The following is a 24,332-nucleotide window of genomic DNA, read 5'->3' on the forward strand; positions in this document are numbered from 1 at the left end:
ATTCTTTTATATGATTGATCTATTGATCTGGTTCTAGCGATTGCTAGACCTTATTTCCGTCAGCGGCGACGATTTACTACGCAGAAAAGATTTAATTTGTACTTTCCTTTTACGACGCGGCTAATGTGCAGCTAACATTATGTGATATCACAAGGTTTTTTTTCGCTGTGTAGATTACCTATTGTTTCGATCAGATCGATAAAGCTATTTTGGCCGAATTTTGTTTGTTTTCCGACCGTTGTGCGTTGGTTTGCCATTTTTTCTGCCTTACTGTTAAGAAGGGCCTATGCATCAACGAAAATGAAAAAAAAAACTACTTAGAAACAATTTGTCCAATTGATTTGGTGTCTGAAGTTGTAACAGGCAATTATCAGGGCTATGGAGAGATAGAATGCATTGTTAAAACCAGATATTTTTATAAAATTAGTACTAGAACAGGAGACCCGTAACGTTTTATATTTTTACAATACATAGAATGTTTTGTATTATAAGATACTCATTCGTGGAATAATTACAACTTAAGTATTAATAATCTAACTAACATTTTAGCTGTATAAAAGTTTAAAATAGCTTCGTGCCTACTTTTGTTAGTTAGTAGCTTATGATTGAATTATTCAAGTTTCGAAAACGGATATTGTCAAGGCATTAACTGCTTATGATAACAATTCACTGAATAGTTCGAAAATAATTTTATCGCTTTATATGATCACAATAAGTACGCTTCTACTTGTACTTATTCCGTTCATTTTTTTTCAAGTATTTTATGACTAAGTGACTTTTACATGAATGTTTTCTAGAACATTTCGTTCACGAAACAGACTACTTCTGAATGATAATAATTTTTCAAAATTCATTTGGTGTATCATGAAAACTCCGTGAATTATATATTTTCTCATCAAGATGATTCACGTAATAGTTTGTTTATAATCCAGGTTAGGATCACATGAATAATTTGACAATGATAGCCATCATTCAATGTATATTACCATTCCTTTCATGGGATTTCTCAAAATCGCAGAGAACCATGCTTAAATATTTAAAATCGGTAGGAATTTGTCATTGTTATGTTTGGACACTTTCAATAAATGAGCCACATGCTGATGTATTCACTTTTTTCGACGATAGTGAATTCTAATTTAATTGTAAGTGTTTCTAACTAACAAGAGGTTAGACAAATCGATTCTCAGCCCATTACAGTACTTGCATACACACAGTAGCTCATAGTAGGTGCTGCTGCTGCTGCTGCATCGGCTCTTCCTAAAGTGGCAATATGGTTTTTGTTAAAACATTCCATATCGATCGCCAACGGATGTGCAGTGCAACCACCTCTTTCATTGCGTGGATGCACTGCACATGCAACATTTCCTCTCACTCGATTCTTTCCGATGCTCTCTGTGAACCGTCCCTATTCGGAATGAATATAGTAACCGATGTTATCTTTTGAATATCACTTTGTAACAGAATTTGTTATTTGTGATATCATAATTAAAACAAATTTTCTGATACAATTTTGTTCAATGTATAACTGATCAATAATAATAAATAAACTTAGATTAACTTTTGTTATAATTGAACTCTTAAAACAATGTGTGATAGGTTTATGCAAAATTTCATCTGTTATAACATAACTTGGTAATTTTGGTATGAAATATAAATATTCTCAGAAAAGTATAGATTATAATTTTGTTACATGTTTATTTTTAACTTCTTATCGGTGCACTATTACCGATCTCAACGATACTAAAGAAGGTCGATGATCCAAGCCTCGCACTGCCCGTGTCTCCCCAAATCGTTGTGGATCATCTCCTAAGTGAAAACGCATTCGACATGACTGGTCTCTAAATATGTGGATGAGGATGTTGTCGATGCCCATCTGCGGCGAGTGCAGAACAAATTATTCAATTCCCTAACTGAGAAGATGGTGATGACGGCGGTGTAACAGTATTGGACGTGGACACAGAACCTACGAGCCGGGCTTTCGCTTTTTCAACTCGGTTTAGACTCTGTCCATCATCTAGATTGTGCTGCACTTGTAGGAAGTTGCTAATTGCATGTGGCAATGACCCGATCAAAAGTGACCATACATGTGCGATAAGAAACGTCAATCAAACGGTGATTCTCCTCGAAAACCATAAGATGTATGGTTTTGAAATAGTTACACTGCTGTTGGACACACGGTTAAAAATTTACATAATAATATGATACAAAACGATAAAGCAATATTTTAACAATGATGAGCTCTGAGGTTTGTTGCATAGCAATATAATACGTTCCATTGTATGAAAACTCAAACTGTACAATAACCACAAACTGTACATTTTGTGGTAAAAATTTGTACAAGAAAACTTGATTTTCGTATTGTGACGATACTTTGCAGCCTTTGTCATGTATTCTAAAATGCTTCAATACCATACCTGGTATGGTGCCTAACCATATCATGTATCATGATTTCACTATTTTCTATCTTTCTTGAAGATAAATCTTATTGTAATGCCATCATTCATGTACTAGTCGTTTTCACTAGGGAGCAACCGCAATGACACAACCGCCCGCGCTAGGGAAGCCCCGGGCGGGAATCCAAATTTGGAGTCTTCCGGTTGCTGCTTCCAGCTCGAAATGAAACCATCAGAAATAACAACAATCATCTTCAACCATCATCATTCTTCTTTCCGCAACTATTTACTCCAAATAGAGTTTACTAACCACGCACGCGTACAACCCACCACCAGAAGAAGACAGACGAGCAGAGCAGGCTAATTGACAATCAAGGCCAAAATCCCGGCGGCGGCGGCAACCAAGAGAATGGTACCAAGAGACCGGCTTGTTCAGAATTGACAGAATTGTTTTTGGGGTTGTCATTGCGTAGCTCGTGGTAATTTTTATCTCCAGTAATAATGAAGCGAAATTGTTAAGAATGGTAACAGACCATCAATATCATCGTAACAGACAATAGTGGATGGCTGTAGATGGTCATCAACGCCCATTACCGACCCAAGCGTGGGTAATAGTAATTACATAGAAATACGTATGCCATCGCTATAAAAAAAAATAAAAAAAAAACAACATATTGTTTTTTTTTGTTGTGGTTACCATACAATCGACAATATAACATTACAACTTATGATTATGCACTACAAGACATATCGTTAAAGCGGATTTTGCAAAATAATATGCATAAATAATAATAAAAAAAAAAATCTTTGCAAACCATACAGTGTTCTGTTTGGATATTGCTTGACTGTTTTTTTACAATATATTGTATAGTTATAGTACGATGACTATAATATTATATATTTTGTAAGCCTCGGGTAGATTGAACATTGCAAGTACCCGACCTAAATTTAACTTAAAACTAGAACCAAATGCCCAGCTGTTCAGCAAAATGAGATTTGCATAAGGCCTAGACTATGTAGATGACCGGGTCCAAAAAGGTCGGCACATCCTGCAGAATAAAAATGTGTTTGTTTTGGTGTAGAATTTATTAGCACACACAATGAGCCGGCGCGGCGTGGTGGCGGCGGCAACTGCGAAGGTGTTTAGAACAATGTTGGAGTACCCGGCTTCAGCGGCGTAAACACTCGCCATTAACAGCAAATAAATTTACAAGAATGCGTGCCTAATGACGAGCGGCTGCGGGTGTTTTATATTAGCTTTTAAAATGAAACAATCATTCCGAAGTGCAGGCCGCCGAGTGGCCTGGATATTTTTTTTAATCATATGCATCGTTACGTGGAGCCAAATGTGGTATGAGGGTTTTAGTCGAAAATGAGATTTAATTGAACCAATTTTGTAAAAAACTTTGGCATCCTGGAAACAGATACTGCTAAAGCTCTAACATGATTCTATACAACAACAATGTTTATTGGCAGCTTAGAGTTGAAAATCACTATAATACAGAGTCAATAAGAAATTATTATTATTATTGGGAATAAGCGGATTAATTTAGTAAACTTGATAGACTGGCAATCGGTACTAAAACAAATCAGAAGTTTCTAATATACTGTAGTTTCAATCTTCTCTTCAAAGTATACATATTGTATTTTTATAGTTCGAAGCGTTTGTATGTTCCATTTTACGCCGAAAGTAGATAAATAAGTACCAATATTATTCAAAAGTTAGAATGAAAAATATGACTTTTAAGGACCATGCACAGACAGCCAAGTATAAGTGCCCGCATAATTGAAAACGATCAACTGTATGGTTCAAACTATACGTCTACTTTAATTCAGATAGTAATTATTTGCGGAATCATTTATGTATAATAAGTGTATGCATGTTCTTCGAGCGAAAACTATACAAAACTATATGCATACGATTTTACGAACGGTTACCATACGCCCTAATGTAATTCAATCATAGTTTATAGTTACCAGATAATCCAGAAAACATTAATATTTTGACGTATGGTCATAGAGTCACAGCCCCAATAGCACGACAAGCAACGAAACACTATATTGGCGGTTTAAAAATCTTTACTGCACTCAAAAGACAAAAATTGTAGCACCACCTCCTCTCCTCTTCTTGGCGTAACGTCCTCACTGGGACAAAGCCTGCTTCTCAGCTTAGTCTTCTATGAGCACTTCCACAGTTATTAACTGAGAGCTTCCTCTGCCAATGACCATTTTGCATGTGTATATCTGCCAATGACTATTTTGCATGTGTATACTGGGCTGTTCGGGCTCGTTTGGAAGTTGACCATCAATGTTAACTTCTTTTCCCGATCAGCCTAGATAGCTGTGTAGTGTCGGTAGCGGTTGTCTCAATTGGCTAAGAATAACACTACGGATCGCCTGATCCAGTGGTAAGAGTCCAGGTGACCCCTAATTCATGGTGTTATGCGGCTTTATTCTTACCGTGCCAAAGAATGAATGGTTAGGGGGGATCTTTGAAAAAACCTAACTACAAACGGAGCCTGTGGAATACTAGGGCGCCCTCCACAGTATTCTGCCCTTACTGCGCTAACCGGAGCAATGGTGCAGTTGACCTTGTGTTTCTCCGAGATAATCTGCTATCCTTCTTAAGCCTCAACTGCGAGGCTCAATAAGGGTGGGATTATTAGTATGTTGTTTATTAGTTTTAATTATAACCTATATGGCTCTTCGCATTATGCGTCCTTCACAGTGTCCTTTGTGTATGTTCGTCTCTGGCGCCCTTCAATCGATACCGAATTGGTTTATATCGCTGCTCTTTTTTCTTGTGTTGTGATTGTAAGAGTTTGATCGTGCCTAGTTTGGGTAGTGGCTATGGCTATGACAGCTCAGATCAATCTTCAGCATAAAAGAACAGCCTTTGTCCAAGAACCTTACTTTCGTAGGGAGGATTTCTATGTAGATGTAATGTTTTAATTAACACCAATATGGTTTCGCATTTTGCGTTTGACCCGATGCTTGCTACTTTCAGTAAATAAAATTGAAATGACAGTCTTGCGTGTCATGCCTCGAGCCCCAAAATGTTTTGATAAAACTACTTGTTTGCAGCCTTGCCATTCCCAAATCTTGGTGGGATCATACTGTCAAGTTTATTCCGTAAGTGGATAATATCTTCGTATGAAGATCAAATCTATCAATTTGACCTATTTCTTTTGAAATGATTAGCAAGCTTTGTCGAGCATCACACCCGTGATGTTTTTCTAGCAAACATGCCTCTCCATGGGAACCAACATGCTTACCTAAATGGAAAGTCCACTGTGATTTGTTTACACAATGTTGTTTACGATATTGGAAACGCATTCATTCAAAAATAATTTTGTTTGGGTGTTTTCTCGGATTTCCAGGATACTTTTGAACACGAACCTTTCGATTCCATATTGGAAGCCGCATGGATTGTCCTATTTATCTTTCAATGATTTCCAATTGGATTTACCAAATGCTCAAAAACCAACATCTCTCGGCATTACGTCAAGCAGCGATTAGGAAGCTGAGTGTTTGTGGATGCCCCCATGCGGGAGTCTTACCATGACTTTTGAGGAATCTCGTAGCAGAAACGCAATTGAGATAACTCAATGTGGTTTTCCTACTTATGATTTTGTCCATCACAAGCCTCAACAGGCTGCTTCATTTGTATATCTTAGCTAAGAATCCGACTGTGGAACTTTGAATCATTTGATATGTAACTACCCAGTTTTTACGCAACTGCGTTTCCGAGTACTCGGTAAACACTTGATTAAGTGAAACTGACCTAAGAAGCCTGAATCTTCAGGATGTTCTATTGTTCTGAACCCGTTGTGGCAAGTAGCTATGGGCTTACTTTACGCTTTATGCGTTTTCTACAGTGCCCTTTTCAGGGCGCTGTTTGAACCCGTTGTGGTACGCTTATGCGATTATATCGACCCTATTCCCTTACCTTCCCTTTCCCTATCCCATCCCTTATTCCTCCCTTCGCTCTCCCTCAGGTAAATGATGAATAGGCTCGTATTCATGGCGATGGCACAAATTTCCCAAATGGAGGAGAACGTGCCTCTTGAGCCGACCTACTGATACCTGATACCTGATACCATTTTGCATGTGTATATCGTGTGGCAGGCACGAAGATACTCTATGCCCAAGGAAGTCAAGGAAATTTCCTTTACGAAAAGATCCTGGACCGACCGGGAATCGAACCCGTCACCCTCAGCATGGTCATGCTGAATACCCGTGCGTTTACCGCCTCGGCTATATGGGCCCTTGTAGCACCAACAACCCGAATAAAACAATATTATACATCAATTATACTGGTTTTCATTTTTTATCATTCGTCATATCATAAAGTGGATCATAAATCAATGATACAATGAATCATATCAATGATACCAGTTATCATTTTCGAAGTTTTGACGAGAGACCGTATGGATTGTTAAGTATCGTTACCATTATAAAATGGTATTTTTCGCGAGTGATGGAAGATATCATTATCGTTCCATGAATAAGCTCTGTATAATATGAACTATTCCATAAACAATATGTGTCTATTCGGAAAGCGAAATACGGATAATTTGACCTTGTATTTCACTAAAATATAAAAACTCCGGCTGACCTCCCGTAACAGGAGCGTAACCATTACTGAGGCCACAAATCCCAACTGTATCATCAACGCAGAGCGAAACATATTTCGCCGCCCAAGCTGCCGACGGTATCCGTCAGCCACATACCAAATGATGCAAAAACTGTATGTAGGTGGAAGCTTCACAGAGAACTTGAAATGATGCTCTCTGAACGGCTACGATAGGAAATACTTTCGTGGGACGACGATTAAAGCTATAATCCAGCGACATTTTTGTTCAAGAAAATGAGCATTTTTATATTGTAACTAGCTGTTCCGGCAAACGTCGTACTGCCTGCCTACTGTTTTTTTTTGACATACAGCTTCATAGAGAAGTTCCCCGCAAAGTCATATATATGGGAGCCCCCCTTTCCAGAGGGGGGAAGGGCCTCAGACCATGCTAAGAATCTTCCACGTCCTAAGAAACCTCTGCGTGCAAATTTTCACACCTAGCGGTCCAGTAGTTTACGAATGCATGAGGATCAGACAGATAGATAGACAGACAGAAATACATTTCTATATATAGATAGATTATACTTAACCGCCCATTACCCAAACAATCATTGGGGCAATAGCGACAAACCTTATTGTAAAAACAATAAACCTTGATGTAGCTCTATGGTTTCATCACATGATATGACGAACCGTACAGATGAAGTTATTTATCGTCAAAAACGATATAAGGAAGCTTTCACATATGGTTTACGGTTGTACGGGTGCTGTCTTTGGCAAAGCTGTCCAAAATCGCGTACAACTTGGCTGAAACCATCAATCATCTATCGGTATTTTTTGAAAAAAAAAACATCCGCTTAGGTTTATGCGGAAACAATACAATAACCATATGTCATATGGTTTTGCACCATGCGCTATATTGTTAATCAACATTTTATATTATTACAATTGGAACAATATAAAAATTAGCTTTTTTTCTCAAATCAATGTAAAGCATTAACTGTTGCGTTAAGTAAGGAGTCTTTATTAGATATTTGCAGCCCGAGGATGGTTGAGGAACGATGTAAGTGGTCCCAAAGGTTCAGAAGGAATGTGTCAGTGAAGAGTGTGAGGGAAGGACTGGTGGTAATGCATGGGAGTGAGGTTACGAGGAGTCTAATGGGGTTTCCTAAAGGTGGTTCTTTGAGTATGGTACTGTAAAAAACTTATTTTTAAAGATGTTCTAGAATAACCGGAAACTTCCGCTAGTAAAGGCCTGAAGATCTTCAAGCATGGTACTGCAGAGAACTATTTTCCAAAGATGTTCTAGGTTATCTATGAACTTTCGCCTTAAAGTATACAAGCGTAATCAATGGATTGTTGTTACGTATCTGATAAGGTGCAACATCTTACTAGCCCATGGAGCATAGTTCTGTTGAGAAGTGGTTTTCAAAGATATTTTAGGAACTCCATGAACTTCCGCGAGTGAAGGCCAGAATATCAATGAGTTGTTTCTACGTTACGGATGCAGTGTAACTTCCTACAGATCCATGGAGCATAGCTCTGTAGAAAAGTAGTTTTCAAAAATGTTCTACGTCCTCCAAGAACTTCCGCGAGTAAGGGCCGTGTAATGGTAGGATGTTACAGCGTATTAGTAACGTAACAACTAACGCTCTAAAATCTTGAGTCCTTTATCCACGGAAGTTCTTGGTGAACCTAGAATATTTTTGGGAATTAATTCGCTACAGAACAATGCTCCATGGACCATTAGGATGTTGTACCGTATCAGTGATGTAACAGCAATCCATCGATTACGCCTCTAGATCTTAAGGCCTTTAAGGAAGTTCTTGGAGGACCTACATTGACTTTGGAAACTAGGTCTTTACTGAACTATGCTTGTAGGATGTTGAACCGTATCAGTAATGTAACAACAACCCATCGATCACGCTCGTTGAACATAAGGCCTTTAGTTCTTGGATGACCTAGAACATCCTTGAACATAAGTTCACCACACCACCATGCTCCATGGACCTGACGGATGTTAAACCACGCCAATAATGTAGCAACAGCCCATTGATAACGCATGAAAACCATGAAGCCTTTACTGGCGTAGGGACTAGAACATCTTCAAAAATAAAAACTTTTCTGAATCACTTAGTCATAAACTTTACATCCTCTTGAACAATTCATGACAGTCTACTTCATCCTTCGCTTTGTCCGTCTGAATCGTCCTTAACACCCCTAAATATCCTCTAAAACCCTGCTTAAAGCCAGTATGCACTCCCCTCCTCCCAAAACCTGCAATTATCCCTTGCCTTGCTCCCCACTAACCCCTAGAACCCATACCCTTGCTACACTAACCCTCTCTTTCCGCTTGAACTCTCTAAAACAATCCTCGGATTTTTAAAGGCAGTGTTGTAAGAAGTCACGAAAATGTCATAAAAAAAAGTCATGACATTTTCCAGTTCTACCATTTCCAGTGCGAATTGCCGACCGTGAACAAAAACCTTCAGTAATGCTGATTAGATATATTAACCTTCCTTTTGCATCACGTTGGCAGAAGCTCGCTGACGTAGTGTACGGTTTGGGTCAAAAATGACCCTAATGCCAAGAGAGGCTTAAAATAACGATGTTGCTGAATAATCAAATGACATTTTTTGTCATTTTCCAACCCTGTCTGAAGGTGAGGACATTTCCAACATTTACAGATTTTTCTCAGTTTTTGCTTACTTAGTTTCGCGAATAAACACGGATTTTCAACATGGTACGTAACCAATCCTTCGTGTAGAAAAAAAGACCTTGGCGTATATTATTGATACTGTTGTCTTTCTTGTGGATTTCTACACACTTTAAGTTAAAATGAATTACCATGTGCAGCTGTTGTTTGATGAAAATTGACGAAACTTCAGCTAATCCAAAATCTCATCGAAGTTGGATCAACCGAAGAAGGAACTATGGCTAGTGTGTAAACCAAGCTAATATAGTATGTATTATAATTATCTTACTGCACAAGGATCGTAAGGTCTTCTCAAACAATCATAAAAATTACAATATTATTAATATGAATAACATCTTCAGCTGTAGAGAAACATCTAAATACCCGCTAAGTATGAAGTAGGTTGCTCTCAATCTTGTAAGTTTGTTGGACGAATTCATTATTTGAATCTAATATTAATAAAATTCTTCAGGCAACCTTAATAGAAATATCATAAAAATATAACAGAATGTATTGTTACTGTAAGCTTAAATAAATGATAGTTTACCATTAGCATGAATGTTTCAAACGATAGAACAACAACTGACCCTATGGTTTTCTCTACCGTAACTTTATTGTAAATGTCCCTGGGTTGTTATGCATTTTCTGAAACAAATTTAAATCACCCACCATTCATTTTATGATGATTACCATTCATATAATAGTGTTTTTATTGTTTTATGGTGAGTACCATTCGATTTATGGTGTTATCGGTGTAGCTTCATTGGTTTTATAGTGCACCTACTGTAGTTCAAATACAGCATTTTTAACAGGAAAATAGGTGCACAATACGCTTTGTTTCTCAACAATAGAATGAATCATTATTCGATGGTAATTAATGTTGATTTTATTGGAAATTTTCATCATGGAAACTTCTTTTTTACAGTGTATACATACTTAAGCATATAGCTGTATCACCATTCACTAACAATATACTTTATTGTAAGTAATACAATGTAGGGTGTGGGACGTTTTGGACAGAGGGACTTATTTTGGACGCATTCCGCTATAATCCAGTCAAATTTATACCATTCCTCCTACCCAAATGGCATCACACATGTTTGCTAATAGTATTGTTGTCATCTATGGGAATTTTTACTTGGGTTGTAACAGTATCAACGTTCAAACTTTCATTTAACCGTGGAGTGAACAAGGGTAGATAACAGCCATTCCGAAGGTCTCTAGTGCATTTGGCCTACCCTGCGACTAAAAACCATCAGGTAGTTCATTCCGTTCCGGGATGACTCTGCAGCCATAGGTAATCCTTGCGCTGATGGTTGGTACACAGTGATCATCATCATCATGTCGAGTGAACAAGGGTAGTGTTCAGAGAAATTAACAATCCTAACAAGAATTATAGTCACAAAACCAAAAGTTAACTAACTCTACGATTATTGTTACGAATTGTTGCTTGGAATTTAAGACTAATCATGTTTTTTTTTTTCTTCCTTTTCTTTCTTACAGGTGAGCAAATTGACAATCAGAAGCAAGGCCTACAACCATGGAGAAAAAAATACAGTAAATACAAACATAACTTAGTTTGATTCAACCAGAATTCCATATATTGCACCTTCCACAATCAAACTAGATTTGTTCAGCTACCCATTACAACAATGAAAGATAAAACACAACAAGATTTTTGAATTATTTTTGCTGAGACTTTAATCTTCTTTTTCTTTTTCTTGGCACAACGTTTCCACTGGGACAAAGCCTGTTTCTCAGCGTCATATTATCGCTTCAACAATTATTACGAAGAGTTTCCTTTACCTTTGATATAAAAATAAGATAACTATAACACAAATAGTTTGATTATTTTTTAGAAAATTAGTTACAGAAAACATATTTAAGTTCTACTATAACTTTCAAATTTTGACAGCTGATCATTCTGTTTGGATGTGAAAATCATATGATCATTCATGGAAACAATTTGATTAGAAATCTTTCTCACAAGTGTTTAATATCTGATGCCATAACTAAAATTTTACATAGTTACATGATAACTTGACTGTTCTGATTGCCGATTGTTGTTGTTTCAAAATCAGAACGTGTCGTATATAAGCAACGTTCTGTACAAAAACAAGGAAAACTTCTAGTATCACTTGATTATGGGACAAACAAATCCAAAGCTCAGATTACTGCCTCTTGCTGGCTTGCCGTATCACAAAACCGAAGCAGATATCGAACAAAACAGATAATGTGCAAGCGTATGTAATACGTCGTATGCACTCTGCAACGGAGTCCCAAAGATCTTATCATCAAACCGCAGCTCAACCGTGTTGCGCCGTCAACAACAATAAACTGCTCGCGTAGACTGTGGTTTCCCTGTACACACAGAGTGCAATGTATGGCATGAAAAATTGAGTGTTTTAAAAATTAATAACAATAACAATAAAAAAATACAACAAATTTTATTGGAGCATTACAACATAATTACAAACTTGGTAACCATACCAAGTACAATAAAATAACAATAATTCTTATGGTTACATACCATACGTTGTATTGTAAATGAACGTTTTTCATTATAAGTTGTTATGTATTGTATGTAACTAAAATGAAATCTTGTTTTACTTGAACAAATTCGAAACACAAATCATACATTGAATTTTTCTTAAATTGTTTGAACTTCTTATACTAAAGAATGTATTGTTGTTTTATAATACAACAGTAATGGTATTGATTGATGGTAATTGAATATATTATAGTATTTAATTCAATAATTTATTTTCCATTGCATTCGATTCATCATGTTTATTAATCGAATGAACGGAAATATGTCACTTCAAAGAAATTATTCCTGATGTATTAGACAAATTGAACTTCTTATTGAGCGAACATCTTTGGTCATCTTTTGTTTGAAACTCGCCCACTGTGCAACCGACGAGAGCTTGTTGAATCGAACTCTCCTTTGAAGTTTAGCTTTTCATCGATCAATCCGTTCATTCAAACCGGGCAATCATCCCAGCTCGGCGTCGTCGTTATGCGATAGATACTTATCACTCACGACGACGCGATGGTGGTAACAAGGTGCTAATTCCAAGTGTCAGTCGCACCGCACCGCGACGACAATGACAGACGCAAAATTCAATCTCAAGCCTACAATTTGATTATAATGGACGGTGGGGGGAATCGGTGTGAAATGCATCATTGCAGGCAGTAGATGATTTAAATGATATATGTATCATCACCCGGATAGAAATCTACATTACGGTGAATGGTAGAAATGATTAAAAGATTATAAAGTCAATGGTGAGTTGTTGATTCTATAACATTTAATGATAGAACTCTAGAATAGAAATATCCCTTATTCTAATATCAAGCATTGTATTGTAACATTAGAGTAGATTTTAAATAACAATATAATGTATGGTTATTCACCATACGAGGTATGGTAAATGAACATTTTCAAAGCATTATTGTATGGTTTATGTATCGTAGTAATAGAAAATGCAGTTTTCTCGAACTACTTTGAAACAGAAACCATAAATTAAAATTTTTGAATTTCTTATACAACTGAATGTATTATTATATTACAATACAATAACATCATAGAATTCATTATTGGGAACAGTAAGTATAGTAATATTATTGTTGGTGAAGTTTTTAGACGAGTATTTCAAAAACCAAGCATATATTATGAAAGTGAGATTATTATGAACTAGTATTTGGGTTGCATCAGCCTGTCTAGTCGTTGTTCACAATTACTGAATGTTAAGTTGTACATTTCCATAATATTTGTTTGAATTCCAGAGAGGGGTGCATTTCACTCCGATCTTTGTTATTTAGCACTCCACATTGAAGATAACATCAGCATTTCCCCCATTCACTGGTGCTGGCGAAAGAAACCGAAATGAGAGGTTTTCACTCTCCGTGTTTACATTTCACTAACCCGACCCGGACGGACGAAGTTTTGACCCATCATGCCGGGTGGACGACACCCAGGTGAAATGAGCAGGCACCCACCCGGACCGACAATCGAACTAACTAAGCTTGCTATTATTTTGGACCCGAATGAATGTTGCAGCAGAGATCTCTGAACCAACGAGACAATGCGTCGCCTGCCTATAACTATGGAGGCAACTGCCGCCACGTGCAACTTTCATTTCGATTGGAAGCTGCATTGTTGCATTCCAATGCATTCGGAGACTGCGGCTGCAAAAATGCAGTAGAATTCAGAGAGCGGAGTAGGAATTTTATTGGCAAGCGTGCCCTTTGATAGAATCGACTTATCGACGAGGGAAAAAGTTATTGCATTTGGGGTCAATAAAGCAAAAAGCCTTTATCACAAAAGCAGACTTTTCAAACAACAATTTAAAATTCTGTACGTTTTGAAGAGGTTCTGAGAACCGCCTTACACCAAAATACTTTAATTTTGGCTCTATGTTGATTCTGAGCCAACGAAGAAAAAAATAAAGAAAGCCAGAAAAGGGCATTTCTACTAAGAGAAAATGTTCAGAGAATCAGAGCCAGGTATTTCTCCAGAAAATCCTCTAGGAATTTCTGCCAGAATTCCTCCTAGATTTCCTCTAGGGATTCCTCCAGGAATTCCTCCACGGATTCCTCCAGCAAACCCCAAAGACTTTACTCCCGAAACTCGTTCAGGAATTCCTCGAGAAATTCATACAGGGCTCCCTCAATGGATTCCTCCAGGATTTTTTCCGGGAATATCTCCAGGAATTTCTTGATGAATTCCTCCTAGGATTCACCCATGAATGTCTCCGGTAATTACCGAAAATATCCCCCAGATTTTCCTTCAGGAATTCCTTCAAAATTCTTCGAGAAGTTCCTCCTGACATTTCTCCAGAAATTCATTAAAGTACCAGAATTTCCTCCAGGAATTCCTTCATATATTCCTCCAAATGTTGCTTCAGGAATTCCTCCAGAAATACCTACAGGAATTCCTCCAGGGATTGCTCCGGGAATTCCTTCAAGGATTCCACCGGGAAATTCTCTATGAATTTCTGCCTAAATGTCTCCAAAATATCCTCTAGGGATTCCTCCAGGAATTCCTCTACAGATTCTTCCAAAAATCCTAGAGGAATTTCTCCCGGAACTCTTCCAGGAATTCCTCGAGGAATTCCAACAGGGATTCCTTCATGGATTCATCTAGGAGTATCTCCAGGAATATCTTCAGGAATTCCTCCGTTGATTCATCCGTGATTTTTTCTCAAAAAAATTCTTAAATTCATTTTTTCCTCAAAAAAAATTGTACAGAAATTCTTCCGGCAATTCCTTCAGAAATTTCTCAAGGAGTTTCTCAAGAAAACCTCAAATAAATTCCTCAAAGAATGCCTCCAGAAATTTCTCCAGTAATTCCTCAAGGAATTCCTGCAAAAAATCCTCCTAAAAATCCTTCAGGAATTCCTCTAGAAATACTTTCAGGAATTCCTCTAGAAATACTTCGAGTAATTCCTCCAGATAATTCTTCAGAAAATCTTATAGGAATATCAACCAAAATTCCTCCAAGATTTCATCTACGGATTACTCCGGAAAATCCTATAAAAATCTTCCGGAAGTCTTCCAGGTAATTCTCTTGGAATTCATCGAGAAATTCCTCTAAGCATTCCTTCAGGATTTTTTCAGGAATTTCTTCAGGAATTCCTCGTCAATTCCTCCAGAAATTCCATATGAGATTCTTTTAGAATCGAAAAATGATCATTTCTACCGGAGATTCCAAGGTCCCCAGAACCTGCTCTGTGGCCACCGGATGACCGGTTAACCTAATCAGGTCCGAAATTACATGTATAGAAAAATCTATCACTAACTACGACAATAACATGCTGATGATGATTAACCTGGGCTTGTAAGGGGAATATCTGTAAATAAAAAGGAAATCGCGTTAAGTACTGTTCCTTTGAATTCCTCTAAGAATTTGCATCCTTTGACAGATACGTATTTCGATCTCGAGTCAAGTACAAGACACTGAAGACGACCTTACAGTTGAGATCGAAATACGTATCTGTCAAAGGATGCAAATTCTTAGTGGAATTCAAAGGAACAGTACTTAACGCGATTTCCTTTTTATTTAATAACATGCTGTTTTCCAGTCTAAATTATGATTACATACACTCCCGTTCAAAAATTTGGGGTCACCCCCTCAAAAACATGTAATTTTTTTAGGCCCATATCTCCGCCAATTTGCGTCCGATTTCAAAACCCTAGGTTTCATTCAAAAGATAATAAGTCAAAGAAACTTTGAACATGATTTAAAAGAAACCTTTTCAAAAAAAATTGTATGTAAACTTAACCCAAAGTTGCCAAATTTTCTAAAAAATGAATATAAACTTGCGGCAGTGTCGTTGGAAGTTGGGTCGACCAAATTTTAAGATGAGAGCGGTAATGTGACCCATTTTCTATTAGCTTCCAACTGCTTTTTACAGAACTTAGCTAAAAAATGTAGAAAAAAAGTTATTAAGTAAATTAACTCTTCATGTCATCGACCAAAAGTTTGGGGTCACCCCTCAATATGATGTATCGGCCAAAAGTTTGGGGTCAATTTTGTAAAACATGGAAAAGTGATTTGGTGATATCTTTGTCATCTTTCATGCTTCTGTAAAAAGCTTCTGTAAAAAGCAGTTGAAAGCTAATAGAAAATGGGTCATATTACCGCTCTCATCTTAAAATTTTGTCGACCCAACTTCCAGCGACACTGCCGTAAGTTTATATTCATTTTTTAGAAAATTTGGCAACTTTGGGTTAAGTTTACATACAAAATTTTTTTGAAAAAGTTTCTTTTAAATCATGTTCAAAGTTTCTTTGACTTATTATCTTTTGAATGAAACCTAGGGTTTTGAAATCGGACGCAAATTGGCGGAGATATGGGCCTAAAAAAATGACATGTTTTTGAGGGGGTGACCCCAAACTTTTGAACGGGAGTGTATATGGTAATATTATAGATCATGCCACACTTAGATCCACCCCGCAGAAAAAGGAAGGGGGGTCATAGGGGGATCCCACCAAATCATTGTTAAGATACATTCTTCCCCTTGACGATACTTCAAACCGAATGCGATTTGGTGCCCTAGTTTCGGAGAACGAGCCATTTGAAGTCAGAAAGAATCGTACCGGGTGGTTAAGGATTAATCCTAAGTCCTCCTGGCTTTCTACGTTTGTCCCATCTGGTTGGTTCTTCAGATTTTCTTGATTCTATATAGTTACTATTGAACTCCCATTAACTTCTTTATTTTAAAGCGTCTTCAGTGGCACTTTTATATCATAAGTTCTCATTATTCCTTCAATCTCTTCAATCACGTCATCATATTTTTACTCTATTCTGTTTCTGTTTTGTTCAAGACGGGCTTAGTGGTCTAGTGACTACCGCTTCTGATTTGTATGTGGAAGGTCCCTGGCCCGTCACTTTCCTCTCGTATCTTTTTAACTTTCTCCCTCCTTTTTGTACATACAACAACTCATGTATATTAACATGCTCATAGCCATAGCTAGCTCAGAAACGAGTTGAAAAAGCCGTTTCCCATTCTTCCAACTTTCACAGCACAGTGCCAATCTATCAGATAACGCCTACGAATTATGCAACCAAGCGAACTGTGCCACATTATCTTCAGACTTATAAACACACTAATCTTTAACCTTATGCCTGGCATTCATACAACAATGCGTGAACCCTCTGCCAGCCATATTTTACCAACACTCCGCCATTCGCATGAACTTGTGCAGACACAGAGGTAAAATTCGGTCTGCTGTGGATACAAACGATTGCAATCATCACTTCCTTTTCCTTTCCTATGTTAACCTGCTAACTGACGTGACCGGCGTAATTATGGTCGCCCAAAAATAGAAGATCACCAACACTTACTGAAGATGCCGGTTTAGTTCCCGGCAGATATTTCATTGGTTCCTTATGTGAGTATAGCTGGTCTGGCGATACTGGAGTAGCATCCACAGGCGGTCAATCAAGCTCAAGCTCTTCTCTTTATGTTTTGTTCGGTAAAGTCTCTTTAGTTTCTTTTATGTTTTTGGTCTCTGTACTCCTTTTAACGATCTTCAGTCGTTATAGTCTACCGGGTTTGACGGTTCTGTACTAGTTCATTCTGTTCATTTTGTTTGCTCCGTTCGTGTTGTTCATTCTGTTTGTTGTGCTTGTAGTGTTCTTTGTCCATTTCGTTCTGTTAGTTCTGTTCATTCTGCTCATCATGTGCGCTCTGTTTCACCCTTTCGTGATGTTCATTCTGTTCGTAATACTCGCTTAGCCAGTTTTGTTTGTTCTGACCATCCTGTTCGTTGTGCTCACTCTGTGTATTCGCTATGTTCATTCTGTTCATCCTGTTAGCTCTGTCTGTTCTGTTCATTCTGTTCATCATGCTGCATTGTTCATTCTGTTCTTTCCACTCGTTCTGTCCGTTCTATCCGTTCTGTCCGCCATGTTCATTCTGCTCATCTTATAACAGTTGGCTCTCTACATCTCGATGTGGAAGTGATCATGGAGATAGGAAGTGAATAATACAATGCAATGGACACTCGATTGAAATACCCTCAGTAACCAGTAAAAACCTTTATGAAGGTCTCTTCGCAATTCCAGAATGTTTTGCACCTAGTAAACGAAATCTAGCTACCTGTGAAAATGGCCGTATGGAGAGAAATTTTGAACAAAAATGAACTAGATTGCCTGAAGATGGGGAGATTAGGCAATAGAGATGTAAAGTGTATGTAGATTGAAGAGATCGAGCAAACCATCGATCGAAATTGGGAGCGATATCGACATGTAAGACATCGATGTGTCGATTGTACATCTGTTCGTTCTGTCCGTTCTACTCGTTCTGCTGATCATTTTGTTGGTTCTATTCGTCCTGTTCATTATGTTCATCATGCTCGATCTATTCGACCTGTTCGCTATGTTTTTTCTGTACATCATGTTTGTAATGTTCATTCTGTCTAGTCTGTTCATCCTGTTGGTTCTATCAGTTCTGTTCATTCTGTTTGTCATGCTTACTCGGTTCGTTTTTTTCCGTTCTGTTTATTCTGTTCGTCGATCTTGCTCTTTTTGGTTTGTTCGTTCTGGTAATCATGTTCATTCTGTTCATCATGCTCGCTCTACTCGTTTTCTTATCCCTGTTCATATAGTTTAGTTCTGTTTGCTCTGTTCCACCTATTCATTTTATTCACCATGCTCGCTCTGTTCATAATGTCTGTTTTGTTCATCCTGTCCGTTCTCTTTGCCAGTCCGATCTATTAATTATTTTCCTTATGCTAGCTCTGTTCATTGTGTTCATTTTGTTCATCGTATTAGTTCTGTTCGTTCTGTTTCACCTGACATTCATTATTCATTCAATATGGTTTATTCGTTCTGTTCATCATGCTCTATCTGTTAATTTTGTTCATTCTGTTCTGTCTGTTCTGTGTGTATGTTTGATCTATTTATTCTGTTCATTTTGTTGATCGTATTCGGTCTGTCCAGTTTTCATTCTGCCCATTCTGTTTATATTGATAGTTCTGTTTGTCCCGTTCGTTCATGTTCCGCCTGTTCATTCTGTTCATCAGCGAGCCGTGTTCGTTTTGTTTGTTCTGTTTATCAGTTCTATCTTTTCATTGTATTCGTTATACTCAACGTATTGATTCTGTTCGTTCTGTCGTTCTCCTTCACTTGTTCATTCTTTCCATCCCGCTCGTTCTGTTCACTTAGTTTAACCTTTTTGTCCCGTTCATTGTGTTCATCCTTTTCGTTCTTAATAGATCACAAACACGAAACACCCAGTAGTCCAGTGAAGAATTTTCTGTTTGACGAAAAGTTTTCACCGACTGGAGCGGGAATCGAACCCAGACTCTGAGGCTTACGAAACGCCTACACGATTGACGCCGCTAACCGCACGGCCACGAAGTCCATTAAATTATTATCGGTCTATTAATTTTGTTTGTGCTGTTCGTTCTGTTGATCATGCTCGCTCTGTTTATTTTGTCCGTTTTGTTCATCTTGTTCATTCTGTTTGCATTTTATTCTTTATCTGTTCGTTTAGTTCAATCTGTACGCTGCGTTCATTTTTTTAACGTATTGGTTATAGTCGTTCTGTTGCACTTGTTCATTGTGTTCTTCATGCTCGTTCTGTCCATTTCGATCGCCCTGTTAACCCGGTTCGATCTGTTCGTCATGTTAGTTTTGTCTCTTATGTTTGTTCTTTTCGTTTTATTCATTCTGTTTATCATGCTTCATCTGATCGTTTTGTTCGTTCTGTCCATTATGTCTGTTCTGTTTGTTAGTTCGATCCATTCATTCTGTTCGTTGTGCTTGTTCTGTTCATTTATTCGTCCTATTCGGTTTGTTCACTTTTTTATTCTGTTCGTTCTATTTATGCTGTTAGTTTTGTTCGTATTGTTCGTTATGTTCCACCTGTTCATTCTGTTCATCATGCTCGCTCTGTACGTTTTGTTTGTACTGTTCGCTCTTATTTTTTTCTGTTCGTTCTGTTCATCACGTAAGTTCTGGTCGTTCTGTTTATTCTGTTCGTTATGCTTGCTTTGCGGTTTTAATCATTCTACTCGTTATGTTCATCTTAATGATGCTATCCACTCTTTTCGTTCTGCTTCACCTGTTCATTCTACTCGCCATGTTGATTCTGTTTGTTCTCTTCATTCTATTCATCTATCATGCTTCTCGCTTGTTTTTTTTTGGTTATGTTCATTTCGTTCGTTCTGTATACTGTATACTGTTCAGTCTGTTCGTTCCGAATTTCCGTCAGTTCTGTTCGTTCAGTCTGTTTTATTCGTTCTGTTCCTCCTGTTTATTCTGTTCATCTTGCTCACTCAGGCTGTTTTGTTTGATCTGTTCGCTCCGGTCGTTTTGCCTGTTATGTTCATTCTGTTAGTTCTATTCGTTCTGTTCCTTCTAATAATTCTGTCCTTCGTGCTCGCTTTGTTCGTTCTTTTCACTTCTTATTTCTCATGCGATCCCTTAGCTCTGTTCTGTGTTCTTTGTGGAACAAAATCATGGATACTCATTGCAGAACTTTAATGGAAGTTTCGATGAAAACTTTTGGAAGGAGCTTCTTAAATTCTAGTCGATATTTTTTAGACAAGCACGGTGAAGCTTAAAGGTTTTTCGATGAAATTCATGGAGAAATTGCTTTGTTGTACTCATTCTCATCTGTAACAATCTCCAATCAAAACATAGTCAGAGTTACCAAGTAACACTGCCACTTCCGTCCACAACTCTTTAAGTGAAATGGAAAGCTCCTAGCAGCGAAATTGAAAACTCCTATCTCTCACGTCAATCGATACATGACCGCCTACCCGAACACATACCAACCCAGCACCTTACCGGTTAACAAGACGCCCACCGATCCTGCACAACTACCGGCACTGGGTCCCAGTCAGATGATGACCGGTCGTCCATTTAGGCTCCCGCGTAGGCCTGCCCGATCGATCGATTCATTTTGACAGCTCAGAGACGTCTAATTACCACTTGTTATTCACTCTCGTACACTTAAGCGCTAATGTGTTGGGAGCTCAGCTCAGGAAGGCTCAGTTGATCGGCGGGTCCCGTCTGGTTTGTGCTTCAACAGCGCAGTTCCGACAAGACTTCATTTTTTTTTCAGTGGGAAAAGGTGTCTAATCGGAACTTTCTAATCATAATTAATCATTTTTCTACTCATTCAGTTTTGATAGAAGGTTTAGAAAGGTAGCGGATGCAAGCTTGGATTGCACTTTGTTTTGAGTGGTAGATGAAGTTTCTGTGGAAACATTGAAAGAAGCAATTTATATTAAAAATTTATAAAAATGTGGAATGAGCTCACCAAAGAATGGTGAGTTCGTTTCGTTTTTATTTATCGCTTTGTTATGATTTTCGATCTTTTTCAAAACTAATGAATCCAACCCAAATGCAATCAAAGCCCAATTTCATTCTATTCCAATTCCTATTCAAATCCAAATCTAATCCAAATTCGATACAAATCGAAGGCAAATCCAAATCCAATCAAAATCCAATCCAAATCCAAATCCAAATTCAATCCAAATCCAATCCAAATCCAATCAACATCCAATCCAAATCTAAATACAATCCAAATCCAATCCAAATCCAATCCAAATCCAATCCAAATCCAATCCAAATCCAATCCAAATCCAATCCAAATCCAATCCAAATCCAATCCAAATCCAATCCAAATCCAATCCAAATCCAATCCAAATCCAATCCAAATCCAATCCAAATCCAATCCAAATCCAATCCAAATCCAATCCAAATCCAATCCAAATCCAATCCAAATCCAATCCAAATCCAATCCAAATCCAATCCAAATCCAATCCAAATCCAATCCAAATCCAATCCAAATCCAATCCAAATCCAATCCAAATCCAATCCAAATCCAATCCAAATCCAATCCAAATCCAATCCAAATCCAATCCAAATCCAATCCAAATCCAATCCAAATCCAATCCAAATCCAATCCAAATCCAATCCAAATCCAATCCAAATCCAATCCAAATCCAATCCAAATCCAATCCAAATCCAATCCAAATCCAATCCAAATCCAATCCAAATCCAATCCAAATCCAATCCAAATCCAATCCAAATCCAATCCAAATCCAATCCAAATCCAATCCAAATCCAATCCAAATCCAATCCAAATCCAATCCAAATCCAATCCAAATCCAATCCAAATCCAATCCAAATCCAATCCAAATCCAATCCAAATCCAATCCAAATCAAATCCAAATCCAATCCAAATCCAAATCCAAATCCAATCCAAATCCAATCCAAATCCAATCCAAATCCAAATCCAATCCAAATCCAATCCAAATCCAATCCAAATCCAATCCAAATCCAATCCAAATCCAATCCAAATCCAATCCAAATCCAATCCAAATCCAATCCAAATCCAATCCAAATCCAATCCAAATCCAATCCAAATCCAATCCAAATCCAATCCAAATCCAAATCCAATCCAAATCCAATCCAAATCCAATCCAAATCCAATCCAAATCCAATCCAAATCAAACCCAAATCAAACCCAAATCCAATCCAAATCCAATCCAAATCCAATCCAAATCCAATCCAAATCCAATCCAAATCCAATCCAAATCCAATCCAAATCCAATCCAAATCCAATCCAAATCCAATCCAAATCCAATCCAAATCCAATCCAAATCCAGTCCAAATCCAATCCAAATCCAATCCAAATCCAATCCAAATCCAATCCAAATCCAATCCAAATCCAATCCAAATCCAATCCAAATCCAATCTAAATCCAATCCAAATCCAATCCAAATCCAATCCAAATCCAATCCAAATCCAATCCAAATCCAATCCAAATCCAATCCAAATCCAATCCAAATCCAATCCAAATCCAATCCAAATCCAATCCAAATCCAATCCAAAACCAATCCAAATCCAATCCAAATCCAATCCAAATCCAATCCAAATCCAATCCAAATCCAATCCACATCCAATCCAAATCCAATCCAAATCCAATCCAACTCATATCCAAATCCAAATCCAATCCAAATCCAATCCAAATCCAATCCAAATCCAATCCAAATCCAATACAAATCCAATCCAAATCCAATCCAAATCCAATCCAAATCCAATCCAAATCCAATCCAAATCCAATCCAAATCCAATCCAAATCCAATCCAAATCCAATCCAAATCCAATCCAAATCCAATCCAAATCCAATCCAAATCCAATCCAAATCCAATCCAAATCCAATCCAAATCCAATCCAAATCCAATCCAAATCCAATCCAAATCCAATCCAAATCCAATCCAAATCCAATCCAAATCCAATCCAAATCCAATCCAAATCCAATCCAAATCCAATCCAAATCCAATCCAAATCCAATCCAAATCCAATCCAAATCCAATCCAAATCCAATCCAAATCCAATCCAAATCCAATCCAAATCCAATCCAAATCCAATCCAAATCCAATCCAAATCCAATCCAAATCCAATCCAAATCCAATCCAAATCCAATCCAAATCCAATCCAAATCCAATCCAAATCCAATCCAAATCCAATCCAAATCCAATCCAAATCCAATCCAAATCCAATCCAAATCCAATCCAAATCCAATCCAAATCCAATCCAAATCCAATCCAAATCCAATCCAAATCCAATCCAAATCCAATCCAAATCCAATCCAAATCCAATCCAAATCCAATCCAAATCCAATCCAAATCCAATCCAAATCTAATCCAAATCCAATCCAAATCCAATCCAAATCCAATCCAAATCCAATCCAAATCCAATCCAAATCCAATCCAAATCCAATCCAAATCCAATCCAAATCCAATCCAAATCCAATCCAAATCCAATCCAAATTTAATCCAAATTCAATCCAAATCCAATCCAAATCCAACTCCAATCCAAATCCAATCCAAATCGTTTTCAAATCCATCTCAAATCCAAAATTTTCTTATGATCCAGCAGTCTCAAGCAATTCCACGGTTCTAAGAACTTCAAGCGATTTAATCATATCAACATGGCAATGTTGACCGCTTGGGTGTCCAAAGTAGAAAAAATTAAGGTGAAAATGTAGGTTATTAAAGTTTTTCATCACCTGGGTATGTGTGTGTTGCTTCAAGTGGATCAGCATTATCGCGAAGCATAAAGGAGTGTTCGGTACCGCCAGACTGGGCTGCCGCCGGGTATGTCCTGGTACAGTGTTGCCAAACTGTCTCATATGTG

The sequence above is a fragment of the Aedes albopictus genome, chromosome 1, assembly GCF_035046485.1.
Source record: "Aedes albopictus strain Foshan chromosome 1, AalbF5, whole genome shotgun sequence".
Lineage (NCBI taxonomy): Eukaryota > Metazoa > Arthropoda > Insecta > Diptera > Culicidae > Aedes > Aedes albopictus.